Source organism: Choloepus didactylus, chromosome 2 (genome assembly GCF_015220235.1).
Source record: "Choloepus didactylus isolate mChoDid1 chromosome 2, mChoDid1.pri, whole genome shotgun sequence".
Classification (NCBI taxonomy): Eukaryota; Metazoa; Chordata; class Mammalia; order Pilosa; family Megalonychidae; genus Choloepus; species Choloepus didactylus.
The window spans coordinates 135,652,552-135,667,777 of NC_051308.1; the positions used below are offsets into that span (position 1 = coordinate 135,652,552).

Genomic DNA, 15,226 nt, shown 5'->3' on the forward strand with positions numbered 1-15,226 from the left:
TTAAAAAAAGAACCATTGAAAAATTTAAGAAGGAAGCTTCTGAGATGGGAAATGTGTCCTTCAAGTATGCCTGGGTCTTGGATAAACTGAAAGCTGTATGTGAGCATGGTATCATCGTTGATATCTCCCTGTGGAAATTTGAGATCAGCAAGTACTATGTGACTATCATTGATGCCCCAGGACACAGAAACTTTATTTAAAACATGATTACAGGCACATCTCAGGCTGACTGTGCTGTCCTGATTGTTGCTCCTGGTGTTGGTGAACTTGAAGCTGGTATCTCCAAGAGTGGGCAGACCCATAAGCATGCCCTTCTGGCTAACACACTGGGTGTGAAACAACTAATTGTTGGTGCTGACAAAATGGATTTCACTGAATCACCCTACAGCCAGAAAAGACATGAGAAAATCATTAAGGAAATCAGTACCTACATTAAGAAAATTGGCTACAACCCTGACATAGTAGCATTTGTGCCAATTTCTGGTTGGAATGTTGACAACATGCTGGAGCCTAGTGCTAAACATGCCTTGGTTCAAGGGATGGAAAGTCACCTGTAAGGATGACAATGCCAGTGGAACCACACTGCTTGAAGCTCTGGATTGCATCTTGCCACCTACTTGTCCAACTGACAAACACTTGCATCTGCCTGTTCGGGATGTCTACAAAATTGATGGTATTGGTACTGTCCCTGTGGGCAGAGTAGAGACTGGTGTTCTCAAACCAGTCATGGTGGTAACCTTTGCTCCAATGTTGCAACTGAAGTAAAGTCTGCTGAGATGCACCATGAAGCTTTGAGTGAAGCTCCTCCTGGGGACAATGTGGGCTTCAATGTCAAGAATGTGTCTGTAAAAGATGTTCATTGTGGCAATGTGGCTGGTGACAGCAAAAATGATCCACCAGTGGAAGTAGCTGGCCTCACTACTCAGGTGATTATCCTGAACCATCCAGGCCAAACCAGTGCTGGCTAACCACATGTTCTGGATTGTCACAAAGCTCACATTGCTTGCAAGTTTGCTGAGCTGAAGGGGAAGATTGATTGTCATTCTGGTAAGAAGCTGGAAGATGGCCCCAAATTTCTGAAATCTGGTGATGCTGCCATCATTGATATGGTTCCTGGCAAGCCCTTGTGTGTTGAGAGCTTCTCTGATTATCCTCCTCTGGGTCATTTTTCTGTTCAGGATATGAAACAGACAGTTGATGTGGGTGTCATCAAGGCAGTGGACAAGAAGGCTGCTGGAGCTGGCAAGTTCACCAAGTCTGCCCAGAAAGCTCAGAAGGCTAAATGAATATTACCTATAACACCTGCCACCCCAGTCTTAATCAGTGGTGGAAGAACAGTCTCAAAACTTTGTCTCAATTGGCCATATAAGTTTAATAGTAAAAGACTGGTTAATGATAACAATACATCATAAAACTTTCCAAAGGAAAGGAAAGTTTTGTGGACCATTTGTTTTTGTGTGGCAGGTTTAAGTTATTAGGTTTTAAAATCCGTACTTTTTAAATGGAAACAATGACCAAAAATCTGTCACAGAATTTTGAGATCCATTAAAACAAACTTTAATGAGGAAAAAAAAAAAAAAAGATAAACAGAAAGATACAAGTACTGGAGAAAATGTGGACAGAGGAATTTACCTAATCACTGTTTCTGGGGAAGTAGAAGGGTGCAGCCCATCTGGAGGACAGTGTGCTGGTTCTACAAGAAGCTACACATGGTGTTGCTGTATGGTCCTGCAACTTGACCTAACTGACATAGAGAACATTGCATCCAAAGAAAACAGATACACATTCTTCTTGAGTGCACACGGATCATTGTCCTGGAAAGCCCATATGTTCAGTAACAAAACAAGTCTTAATAAATTTAAAAATATTGAAATCGTACAATGTGTATAATCCAACCACAACAGAATGAAGCTAGAAATCAATAATAGAGGGAGAAATAGAAAATTCACAAAAATTTGGAAATTAAATAACATACTCTTAGACAACCAATGGAGTAAAGAGGAAATCAGATGTGAAATTAGGAAATATCTTGAGGTGAATGAAAATGAAAACCCAACATAGACAAACTTATGGGGAGGAGATGGGGCAAGATGGCAGCATAGAGAGGTGTGGAATTTAGTTAGTCTCCTGGAGCAACTAATAAACAACCAAGAACAACCAGTAAATAATCTGGAACAACTGCTGGGGGACAACCATGACTGCCCACAAATCATATACCAACCTGCATTGGGTGGAATGGCTGAGACTGCAACATAAAATCTATAAGTAAAAACCGCAGAAGCATGCCAGAGCTCCCTTACCCCATGGCAGGCTGAGCTTCAAGTTCTCACTGTGGCAGAAAGCAGCAGTCCTGGAGCCAGCAAATATAGCTCAGCCCAGCTCCAACTGGGGTTTTAATTAAGAAATGTGGATTGTTGAATGCAAGCTACAGAGAGAACCCTAACAAGCAGCACAGTACCCTGAGGTCACTCCCAGTCAGCAAAGTACCCTGAGGCTACTCCCAGTGGATAGGAGGTGGGGCTGATGGAAAAAAAATGATTATAAAAGGAAAGAAAAATATACAGGCTTTTAGAGACAACTGTCCTTAAAGAGCCAGAAAATACCTATGCCCCAGGAAAGGGAACCTAGAAGACCAGGTGCTCTGACCCACAGGGGAAACTGGGGGGCTGTGGAATGGCCCTGAAAAGGGGCTTAATTTCCCTTTTTCTCTCTCTAAACCTGAGTGGCTCAGTGGAGACATTCTCAGCCATTTTCAGTTCACAGTGCTCTGACCCACACAGGGGTAGAGTTGACAGAGTCAGAGAGACAAAGGAGCTATTCAAAAGAAGAAGATAACTCCTGAGGGGATGTATCCTCCCTACAAGGAAGGAGGTGGGGCCCAGCTCTAGTGCCAGCCTTCCCTTCAGAACTCAGACCCCAGGACCCAGGGGAAAACAGTCAAAACAGAAACAAATTAAATTGAGAAGTAAAGGGGCCACACCAGTGGGGAATGACAGGACAGATTAGGAAAATCACAGCAGCTAGAGGCCTCACAGGAAAGTCTGTCAATCTTCTAAGATACACCCTCTGAGAAACTTGAAACTGAATATAACCCCATTCTGAGACCTGAACCTGTTCTGGTCTGGGAAAATCTGATTGGAGTAACCAAGGAAACCAGATGCCTAGACAACAGAAAATTGCAAATTATACTAGGAAAAATGAAGATATGGCCCAGTCAAAGGAATAAACTTGCACCTCAATTAAGATACAGTTGAGATATTGTTTCACTTTAATGAAACATCAATTAAAGTCTTTCAAAGAAAAATTCTAAATCAATTCAAAAACCAAATAAATGAGTTCAGAGAAGATGTGGCAAAAGAGATGAAAGATATAAAGAAAACACTGGGAAAACATAAGGTAGAAATTGGAAGTTTGAAAAAACAACTGACAAAATCTATGGAAATGAAAGGTACAACACAAGAGATGAAAAACACAATTCAGACATACTACAGCAGATCTCAAGAGGCAGAAGAAAACATTCAGGAACTGGAGAACAAGATGACTGAAAACCTACACACAAAAGAACAGATGGGGGAAATAATGGAAAAATATGAGCAACATCTCAGGGAATTGAATGACAAAATTAACCACATGAATGTGTGTGCCATGGGTTTCCCAGAAGGAGAAGAGAAGGGAAAAGGGGCAGAAGCAATAATAGAGGAATTAATCAATGAAAATTTCCCAACTCTTATGAAAGACATAAAATTACAGATCTGAGAAGTATGGAGTACCCTAAACAGAATAGAGCTGACTAGACCTCTGCCAAGACATTTAATAATCAGATTATCAAACATTAAAGACAAAAAGACAACCCTGAAAGCAGCAAGAGAAAAGTGACCTATTATATACAAAGGAAGCTTGATAAAACTATGTGCAGATTTCTCAGTAGAAACCATGAAGGCAAGAAGGAAGTGGTATGATATATTTAAGATACTGAAAGAGAAAAACTGCCAACCAAGAATCCTATATCCAGCCAAACTGTCCTTCAAATATAAGGGGGAGAGTTTAAAATATTCTCTGACAAACGGACAATGAGAGAGTTTGTGAAAAAGATACCTGCTCTACAGGAAATACTAAAGGGAGAACTACAGACAGATGGGAAAAGATAGGAATGAGAGTTTTGCAACACAATTTTGGGTGATGGTAGCACAACAATGTAAGTATTCTGAACAAAGATGACTGTGACTGTGGTTGAAAAGGGAATTTTAGGAGCATGTGGGATACCAGAATGAAAGAGGTAAGATAAAGACTGGGACTGTGTAACTCAGTGAAACCTAGAGTGCTCAACAATTGTTCTAAAATGTACAATTATAGTTTTACATGAGGGAAAAAAAATGAATGTGAACTTTGCAAGATGTGAAAAATGGGGTGGTGTTGGGTAAAAATACAATCAATGCAAATGAAAGACTATAGTTAACAGAAACATATTATGCTGCCTTTAATGTAACAAAGGTCATCTACCAAAGATAAATGCCTGTAAGAGGGGGACATAAGGGAGGGATATGGGATTCCTGGCATTGGTGATGTTGTCTGACACTTATTGTACTTTAGTTTAATTATATCTTTCCTTTTGTTGCTTTTCAGCTATAATATTTTTTTCTTTTTCTTTTCTCTCTCTACCTTTTTTGACTCTTCCTCATTATTTGTGGAAGAAATGGAGATGTCCTTATATAGTTAGTGTTGATGGTGGAGAATGCATAAATATGTAATTATATAGGGAACCATCAATTGTTTACTTAGGATTGAATGTATTATGGGTGAAAAAAACATTTAAAAACAATGGGCTGATGAAGAAACCTTGAGGGCACTATATTGGGTGAAATAAGTCAGACAAAAAGGGACAAATATTGCAGTGTCTCACTGATATGAACTAATTATAATATGTAAACACATAGACATGAAATATAAGTTACCATGATGTAGAACAAGGCTGAAGAATGGAGAGTGTTGCTTATTATGAGCAGAATGTTTAGCTAAGTTGAACTTAAGTGTGTGGAAATGGACAGAGGTGATAGTAGCAAATTATTGTGAGAATAACTAACAGTGCTGAATGGTGTGTGAATGTGATGGAAAGGGGAAGCTTAAGATCACATACCTCACCAGAAAGAAAGTTGCAGGTTAAAATATGCAAATGTATACAACAGTGAATCTTGTGGTGGACAATGTCCATGATCAACTGTGCAAATATTAGAAATCTCTTTCATGAACTAGAAAAATGTATGACACAATAACTGGAAGTTAATAATAGAAGGGTATATAGAAAAAACATATACCTATTGCAAGCTATGTGCTACAGTTAGCAATATTTTAACACTTTTTCATCAACAGTAACAAATGTACCATACCAATACTATGAGTCAGTAATGGAGGGGGGCTGGTTAGGGGTATGGGAGGATTTGAGTTTTCTTGTTTGTCTTTATTTCTTTTCTGAAGTAATGAAAATGTCCTAAAATTGAAAAAAAAATTGTGGTGATGAATGTGCAGCTGTATGATAGTACTGTGGGCAATTGATTGTGCATTTTGGAAGATTGTATGGTATGTGAACAATCTCAATAAAATGGATTAAAAAAAAAGGTTTCCAATATGTACCTTTAGTGAATGCATATTTATTTACGCCTGGTAATACTAATATGATGTTCATTATAAAAGTATACACAAATAAGAATTTAAATGTAAGGATGAGGTGAAAGTAGCAGCATTTAAAAAATAATTTATATTCTTTAATAGTGCAAAGACAGTTCAGTTTTTAAATGAGAACAATGTGATAGAATATCTTTAATTTTTTTCTTTGACATAATTTATAGGCCATACAATTCACATACTTTATGTAAAACATTCACATACTTCAAGTATAATATACACTGCTTTTTATTATATTCACAGAGTTGTACAGCCACTACCACAATCAATTTTAGAACATTATTATCACTCTCAACCAAAAGCCTTATACCCATTAGTAGTCAGTCCTGTCTCCTCATTCCTTCTGCCCCAGACCTAAGCAAACACAAATCTTCAGATTTGCCTGTTTGTCTCTGTGCTGGTTCAAATGTATAATGTCCCCCAGAAAAATCCATGTTCTTTGATCTAATCTTGTGCCAGTAGAGATATCAGTGTTGATTAGATAGTAATTCCTTGAGTGTTTCCATGGAGATGCACCCCACCCAACTGTGGGTGATAACTCTGATTGGATAATTTCCATGGAGGTGTTATCCAACCCACTCAGGGTGGTTCTAAATAACATCACTGGAGCCATATAAATGAGCTGACAAACAGGAGGAACTCAGTGAAGCTGAGAGTGACGTTTTGAAGAGGAGCTACAGCCTAGAGGGAGAGTTTGAAGAACGCACTGGAACTGAGAGAGGAGCTTCAGCTTACAGAGACATTTTGGAGGTGGCCTTTGAAAACAGACTTGTACTCTGGAGAAGCTAAGAGAGGACAGATGACCCAAGAGCAACTAAGAGTGACATTTTTGAGGAGCTGAAGCCTAGAGAGAAACATCCTGGGAGAAAGCCATTTTAAAAGCAGAACTCTGGAGCAGATGCCAGCCACATCCCTTCCCAGCTAACAGAGGTTTTCCAGATGCCATTGGCCATCATCCAATAAAGATACCTGATTGTTTATGTGTTACCGTGGAAACTTTATGGACTTAAGACTATAACTGTGTAACCAAATACACCCCCTTTTATAAAAGCCAATCCATTTCTGGTGTTTTGCATTCAGCAGCATTAGCAAACTAGAACAATCACCTTGTAAATGGTGACCAGAGAATAATGATAATGATGGTATGTGTGGTTTCTTGTGTTGAAGCTATGAATAAAGATGTGGTTAGCTGAAAAGAAAAAAAAAAAAAAACAAAAACAAAAAGCAGAAAACCAAACCTAGGACTGTGCTGGGAGTTAAATGTATAGTTCTAAATGATTACACTAAAAGAGAAGAAGGACTTCAAAAAGAAGGGCAAACAAAACCCAAAGTGAGCAGAAGGAAGGAAATTGCAAAGATTAGAGTGGAAACAAATGAAATAGAAAACAAAAAAAAAATAGCAAATAAACAAAACAAAAACATGGTTCTTTGGAAAGATCAATAAAATAAACAAACCATTAGCTACACTGACAAAGAAAAAAAGATACAAATAATGAAAATCAGAAATAAAAAGTGGGAGATAATTACTGACACTGCTAGAATAAATATGACCATAAAAGGATACTATGAACAACTGCATGCCAATAAATCAGATAACCTAAATGAAACTGACAAATTTTTAGAAACTACCTACATTGACTCAAGGAGAAATAGAAGATCTTAACAAACCAATTACTAGTAATGAGATGTATTCAATAATCTAAAACCTCGCAACAAAGGAAAACCCAAGACCAGATGGCTTCACAGGGGAATTGTACCAGACATTCCAGGAAGACTTCTCTAATTCTGCTCAGGCTCTTCCAAAAAATTGAAGAGCATGGAACAATCCATAATTCATTCTATGAGACCAAAATCACCTTAATACCAAAGCCAGATAAAGGTACAACAAGAAAAATAAGACCAATACCAAGATCTGTTATGAGTATAGATGCAAAATTCTCAACAAAATACTAGCAAACCTAATCCAATAGCATATTAAAAGAATTATACACCACAATCAAGTGGGATATATCCTTGGAATGAAAGGTTGGTTCACCAAAAGAATATCAATTAATGTATTACACCAAATTAACAGATGAAGGAAAAAAAACATATGATATTGCAATTGATGCAGAAAATCTGTTTGACAACTTACAGCACTTTTTCTTGATAAAAACACTTAGAACACTAGGAATTGAAGAAACTTCCTCAACATGATAAATGAAATATATGAAAAGCCTAAAACGAATATCCTGCTTAATGGTGAAAAACTGAAAGCTTTTCTTCTGAGATTATGAACAAGACAAGAATGTCCTCTATCACTTCTATTCAACATTGTACTGAAAGTTCTTGACAGAGTAATTAGGCAAGAAAAAGAAATAAAAGGCATCCAACTTGGACAGGAAGAAATAAAACTTTCCCTGTTTGCAGATCATGTGATCCTACATAGAAAATCTTGAAAAGTTCACAATAAAGCTCCTAGAGCTAATAAATGAATACAGCAAATTAATGGTGTAAGAAAATAAAGAAAAAATTCTACTCACAATCGCAACTAAACAAATCAACTATCTAGGAATCAATCCAAGCAAGGATGTAAAGAACTGACACACATGAAATTACAAAACATTGTTAAAAGAAATTAAAGAAGACCTAAATAAATGGAAGGATATTCCATGTCTAAATATCATTAAATATCATTTAGTATGGAAGACTAAATATCATTAAAATGTCAATATACACAAAGCAATTTACAGATTAAGTGCAATCCCAAACGAAATCCAACAAACTTCTTTACAGATATAAAAGCCAATCATCAAATTTATATGGAAGGGCAAGCTGCCATGAATAACTGAAGCCACCTTGACAAAGAAGAAGTTGGAGGACTCACCCTTTCTGATCTTAAAACTTATTATAAAGCCACAGTAAACAAAACAGCATGGTACTGGAACAAGGGCAGACATATAGACAAATGGAGTAGAATTGAATGCAAAGAAATCAACCCTCACATTTATGGCCAATTAATTTTTAACAAGGTGGCAAACACCAGTAAATTGGGACACAATAGTTACTTCAACAAATGATGCTGGGAAAACTGGATCTACATTTGCAAAAAAAAAAAAAAAAAAAAAAAAAAACAAAAGAAAAGGAGAACCCCCTAAGAACCCCCTACCTCATGCCATATATAAAGATCAACTCAAAATGGATCAAATACCTAAATATAAGACCTAGAACTATCAAACTCCTAGAAGAAAATATAGGGAAGCATTCTTCATGGTCTCGTGTTAGGAGGTGGTTTCTTAGACTTTACATCCAAAGCGTAAGAAATGAAAGAAAACATAGATAAATGAGACCTCATCAAAATTAAAAACAAACAAACAAATAAGCTTTTGTTCCTCAAATGACTTTATCATGAAAGTAAAATGACAGCCTACAAAATGGGAGAAAACATTTAGAAAATGTATATCTGATAAAGGTCAATATTCAGAATATGTAAGGAAATCCTTCAACTAAGCAAAAAGACAGCCCAATTAAAACATGGGCAAAAGACTTGAACAGACATCTCTCCAGAGAAGATATACAAATGGTCAGAAAGGACATGAAAATATGCTTAACATCATCAGTCATCAGGGAAATGAGAATCAATATCACAATGAGACACAATTTCACACCCATCATAATAGCTGCTATTAAAAAAAGGAAAATAACAAGTGTTGAAGAAGAGAGAGAGAAATAGAAATGCTCATTCATTTCTGGTGGCAATGTAAAATGGTGTGGCTGCTGTGGAACAGTTTGGTGGTTCTTCAGTGAGCTATGTATAGAAATATCATATTCCCCAGCAATCCCCCTAATAGGTGTGAGCCCAAAGAATTGAAATCATGGACTTGAACAGATATTTGCAAACTGATGTTCATAACAGCATTATTCACAATTGCCAAAAGATGGAAGCTCCCAAGTATCCATCAACTAAAGAATGGATAATCAAAATGTGGTGCATACATACAATGGAATATTATTCAGCCATAAAAATAAATAAATTCCTGATATATGTGACAAACTGAATGAACCTCAAAGTCATCATGTTGAATGAAATAAATCTGACATAAAAGGACAAATTTTGTATGATCTCACTGTTTTGAAACAATTAAAATAAGCAAAGTCATAGAATGAGAATCTAGAAAATTAAGTTATCGGGGGTGGGGTGGTGGGTAGGGAATGGGAAGCTAAGGTTTAAAACTTACAGGATTCCTGTTTGGAATGATGGAAATACTTTGGTATTAGAAGGTAGTGATGGTAGCACATTTTGAACACAATTAACAGCACTGAAATGTATATCTGAATATGATTAAAAGGGGATATATTAGATTATATATATGATATCAGAATATTTTTTTTTAAAAAGAAGTAATGCAAAGGAGTGGGAAGCTTGGTAAATGAATATTCACTGAATATACATAATTACAATATGTACCACTGGCTTCCATGCTGGGTGGGAGTTTAATTTCATGAGAATGTTTGGGGTGAGAACAGCCAGCCATCATCAAACACATGGTTCATCAAATCTATACACTCCAACCATGCAAGATTGACAGATATCTGCACCACCCATTCTCCAGATTGGACCTTAACTGCCTATTGAGAGGACTCCCCCAACAATGGGGGAGGTGGGCATCAGCAGAACACAGATATGATGGTCTCTTGAAATTCCTTTCTATCCAGACCTTTGTATTTTATATTCTCTTGATTAAAGACCAATGTTTGAGTTGGAAGACATGTCCCTGGTGTTTCTTACTCACAATAGCAGGCTGATATAAGACTTTTTTTCTTTGTCACAGCTACTCAGATATTTTTCATTAACAGAAATTGGAAAAAAATTAAGGCATAATCTTTTTTCCCACACAGCATCTAGTAGTGATATAGAAAGCAGTCTCTGGAGTTAAACAGTTCTCTGGTCAAAATTCTGTCTCCACCACTTAATAGCTCTGCAAATTGTGGTATTTCCTTATCTGCTCTGAACCTCAACTTCCTTAACTGTAAATAAGGCTAACAAATATTTATTTTGTGAGCATTCAATGAAAAAGTTATTTATTCATTCATTCATTCATTCCAAAAATATTTATTGAGCTTGTATTACATGCCAGGCATCAGGACTAGGGACACAATACGTAAGACCAGAAAGCTCCTGTTTTCATGAAGCTTATATTCTCATGCGGATGGGGTTTCAAACAATAAATGCAAGTTAATTTAAAAGATTGATATACTAGGAAGAATATAAAATTAAACAGCATAATGGAGAATGTCTAGGTGGGGAAGGGGGTTTAGACAAGTAGTGTCTCTGGAAGTGGACATTGAATTGAGAAATGAGAAATGAGAGAGTGAGCAACAAACTGAGGAAGAGACTTCCTGGCAGAGGAAACAGCAATGCAAAGGCCCTGAGGTAGGAAGAGCTTGGCATGCTCCAGAACATGGAAAGGTCAAGTTTGGCTGTAGCATAGAAAGTAATTTAGGGTGTGGCCAGAAGTGTTGCCAGAAAGGTAGGCAGGGACCAGATGGAATAGGGCCTACTAGGCTATGCTCAGAAGTCAAAAGGCCTGGTACAGAGTCAGTGCTCAATAATCTAATATTTCCCTTACCTTAAAATAGGGTTGAAACATGGTCAAGGCATTGACTACTCTGGCTTCTTCTTCCTCTCCTCTAGAGCTAAAAGGATCTGTTAGTTTAGTAACAAGGAAGGTTTCTCTTTTAGCACAATGTCATAGACCATGGGAAGGTACCAAGCAGATGGGGTGGGAATAGATATTCAGGAAACTATGAGTATCCATTGACGAGATAGAATATGAAACACTAATTTACTAAGCTTGGATTTAGACATCTGTAAAAAGGTCTGTACTATATTAATAATAATACAGCATAATTTAAATGAGCAGGACTTCAAGAATCTGGAATCCTCAAATAACCAGAATACTGATCCTCTACACTTTGCCTCTAGGAGAACAGCAAAGACAAGGACTATTCATGATATCAAATAATTATTTTTTAATAAAATTTCTACATGCCAAAGGAAAAAAAGTTTAAAAATAGCAGAAAACCACAACAAAGCATAGCCATTTTGCATTTATTTTCATTCTTGAAATAAAAGTTGTGTAAAATATGGGATCACATATTATTTAGTTCACATTTCTGTGTGCTAACAATTAACAATTTTCATGTAGATAAAGTAATTTGAAAATATTTTCAAGCCACTATATTATTTTAATCTAAGGATCATATTCAATGTAATTAAAGGTTGACTACTGTTGGTAATGTTAGTATATTAACAAAGAGAATATGTATACTAATTCACATAATCCAAATTAAGTGAATAATTTATTTGAAAATGTAAATCATTAGTGTCAATAACATGTGAAGTATAAGTCTTGGAAAGATTATTTTCTACAATTTCTTTCATGTTTCCCAAAAAGTAATTTCAAAAACTGAAGTTTTCAAGATTTCAATAATACACGAAACTGACAATTTAAAATTAATACTGGTATAATAAGGGGACTGATAGCTAAAGAATACGGTATTTCTTTTTGAAATTTTGACAATGTTCTATAACTAACCGTGGTAATGATTTCACATAACTTTGAATATATCCCAAACCATTGAATTGTACAATTTAAATGGGTGAATTGTATGGTATGTAAATTATATTTCAATGAAGACTTATAGACATGAATCCAAAATCCTAAAATAAAAAGTTAAGGATGGATGGAAAACTATGTACTGGAATATTGATTATTATTAATCATGAAAAAGATTACAAAATATTTAATCTTCAACAACTGACAGAACATTACATTATATAGCAACCATGTGATTAAGTATGCAGCTATTAAAAGCATTATTTTAAGGAATGTTGTGGAGTACAGAAGAGATTAGTATCCAATTTTTAACCTGTGATCTGATTTTGTTTATTCTTTCATCCTCATCAACTACTGCTGGTATCAGTCCACTTGATTGTCATTCCATCTTTCAGTTGCCTCTAATATCTTGAGCTGTTTGATCTCTTAGCCTTTCTACATGTTGTGCCCTCTGGTGGCAGCACCCCCCTCAGAAGATGCTCTAACTTCAGCCTTTTCTAGCGTCTTCTATGAAAACCATGTGTAAAATAATAAAGCACAATTGATACAGAGATTACTGGAAGTATTCACTTGTAATGAAAAAGGATGCCTGCCTGGAGAAATTCACAAAATATATTCTCTCCCCTTGACTGCATATCTTCTACAATTTCTGGAAACAATATTTAGACCTAGCTTTCTAGAAGGAATTCTGAACCATATGTACTTCTTACCCTTATAAATTATTGAGCATGGTGAAACCAAGTACAGATTCTCTGGTCAGCGAGGCCCCTTCTTCTACTTCTCTTGGGAAACATCAGTTACCAAGCTGATACTTGCTAAATTCAATCAGAATCCTTTCTGATGTAAAAACTTTTCTTTCTCTAGGCAGAAATTGATTTTTTTTTTGTGGGGGGGGGGGTGGCCATTTTACCCTATACAAACTCAAGCTAAAGTTCCATTTTAACCTGCCTTTTTGTTAATTTAACTATTCAGCACACCAACCAGATTCTGATTAACTTGTCTAAAAGGGCCAATCTTAAGTATATTGCACCCACTGCTATCTCACAGAATGTCATGCACATGGAAGGGTCTTGATATTTGTTAGCTCTATGAAGGAAGGAAGGAAGGAAGGAGAGTGAGAAGGTCAAAGAAAGCAAAGGAAGTGGGGGAGGATCTCTGAGTTAAGCTGGATTAAAACTACAAATAAGACATATTCTATGTCCTTGATATTTTCTTACGTATTTTCCATAAGTAGAGGCAAAATATGAATTAACTCAATGGGAATTTCTGCTTTAATTTCAAATTAGAATAAAGACAACATACAAAATATATTTCTGGATGTAAGTTGAATAAATTAATGTTTTCATGAATTCACAAGATTTTTATATGGGATGCTCAATAAATATAGAATTACATAAGTGATGGTTAGATATTTAATGTTAGTTGACTAAGACATATGTTAAAGAAAGCATATGTTTCTTCAAGGTGTTTGGTTCAACTCAAAGAGCCTTTTGATTTTTTTAAATCTAATTTGCCATTCTACTGAATTCCAATGAGTATTAGTTCAGGAAATTTGAGTGCCAATTTGAAATTACTAACAAAGTATAGTCTTTTTGTATATATTTCTTCAACTTTTGCATAAGTGCATTAAATGGCAATGAAAATTTTGATCATTAAATAGATAAGAATTTTCAATTAAAATGATGAGATCAAAACTATTTTAGGTAGTTCCTAATAACTTGACATCAGAATAAGTTTTTTTTTTTTTTCAAATTAAAATAACATCTTTTTTACTATTAGCCTTCACAGTGGATATGAAGTGATATCTCATTGTGCTTTGATTTGCATTTGTATTAGTGATATTTAGCATCTTTTCTCATGCTTATTGGCCATTCATATATAATTTGTGTGAAATGTGTATTAAAATCCTTTTCACAATTTCAGTTGCATTATTTATCTTTTTATTGCTGATTTGTAAGAGCTATTTATATACTTTACACACTAGATTCCTACCATATTTATGACTTGCAAGTATTTTCACCATTCTGTGGGTTACTCTTTCACTTTATTGATACTGTCCTTTGAATCAGGTAAGTTTTATATTTTGATCAAGTAAATTTATGTTTTTCTTTTGTTACTTGTGCTTTGAGTCATGTTTAAGAAACCAAGCCATTGCCTAATCCAAGTCAGGAAGATTTACATGTAGTTTCTTCTAAGAATTTTTTAAGAAATTTATAGTTATGGATCTTATATTTAGGATCATTTTTTGATTAACCCTTAGATATGGTATTAGGTAAGGGTACAACTTCATTCTTTTGCATGTGGATAGCCAGATTTTTTACCACCATTGATTGGTCTTTGTATCTTTGTTAAAAATCAGCTGACCATGGATTATGAGTTTTTTTCTAGAATTTCAACACTATTCCATGATTCATAAGACTACCTTTATACCAGTGTCATACTGTCTTGGTTAGAGTAGTTTTGTAGTATATTTTGAAAGGGAATAAATGAATCCTCCAACTTTGTTCTCTTTTAAGCTTGTTTTGGGTTTTTTGGGTGCCTTGATTTTTTTTTTTTTTTTTTTTAGTTATGAAAACTTTAATTTTTCTGTTTTTATTTTTTTATCTCCCCCAGTTTTTTTTTTAATAATAAATTTTATTTTGAAATAAGTTCAATCTTAGGAACAGTTGTAAAAACAGTAAAAACCCCATACATAGGACTCCATCATACCCCGACCCCCCTCCCCTGATACCCCGATCCATCACCTTTAAGATCCTGTCACACCACTGTCTCCTTCTTTCCCTCCCTCTCTCCCTCCTTCCCTCCCTCCCTAACACCCATCATCTATTGCTCTGTCCTCTGAACATATGAGAGCAAGCTGCACATATCTTTGAACAAACAATATAATTCACATATACCTTTCCCATGGACAAGAACATTATTTTATGCAATCTCATTAAATGCAGCTA

The 15,226-nt window shown here is 35.6% G+C and overlaps 1 pseudogene; it reads left to right on the forward strand.

Annotated features, from left to right (window-relative positions):
* Positions 1–203: 203 nt before the first annotated feature.
* LOC119513388 overlaps positions 204–15,226 on the forward strand; it is a 121,552-nt pseudogene continuing 106,529 nt past the window's right edge.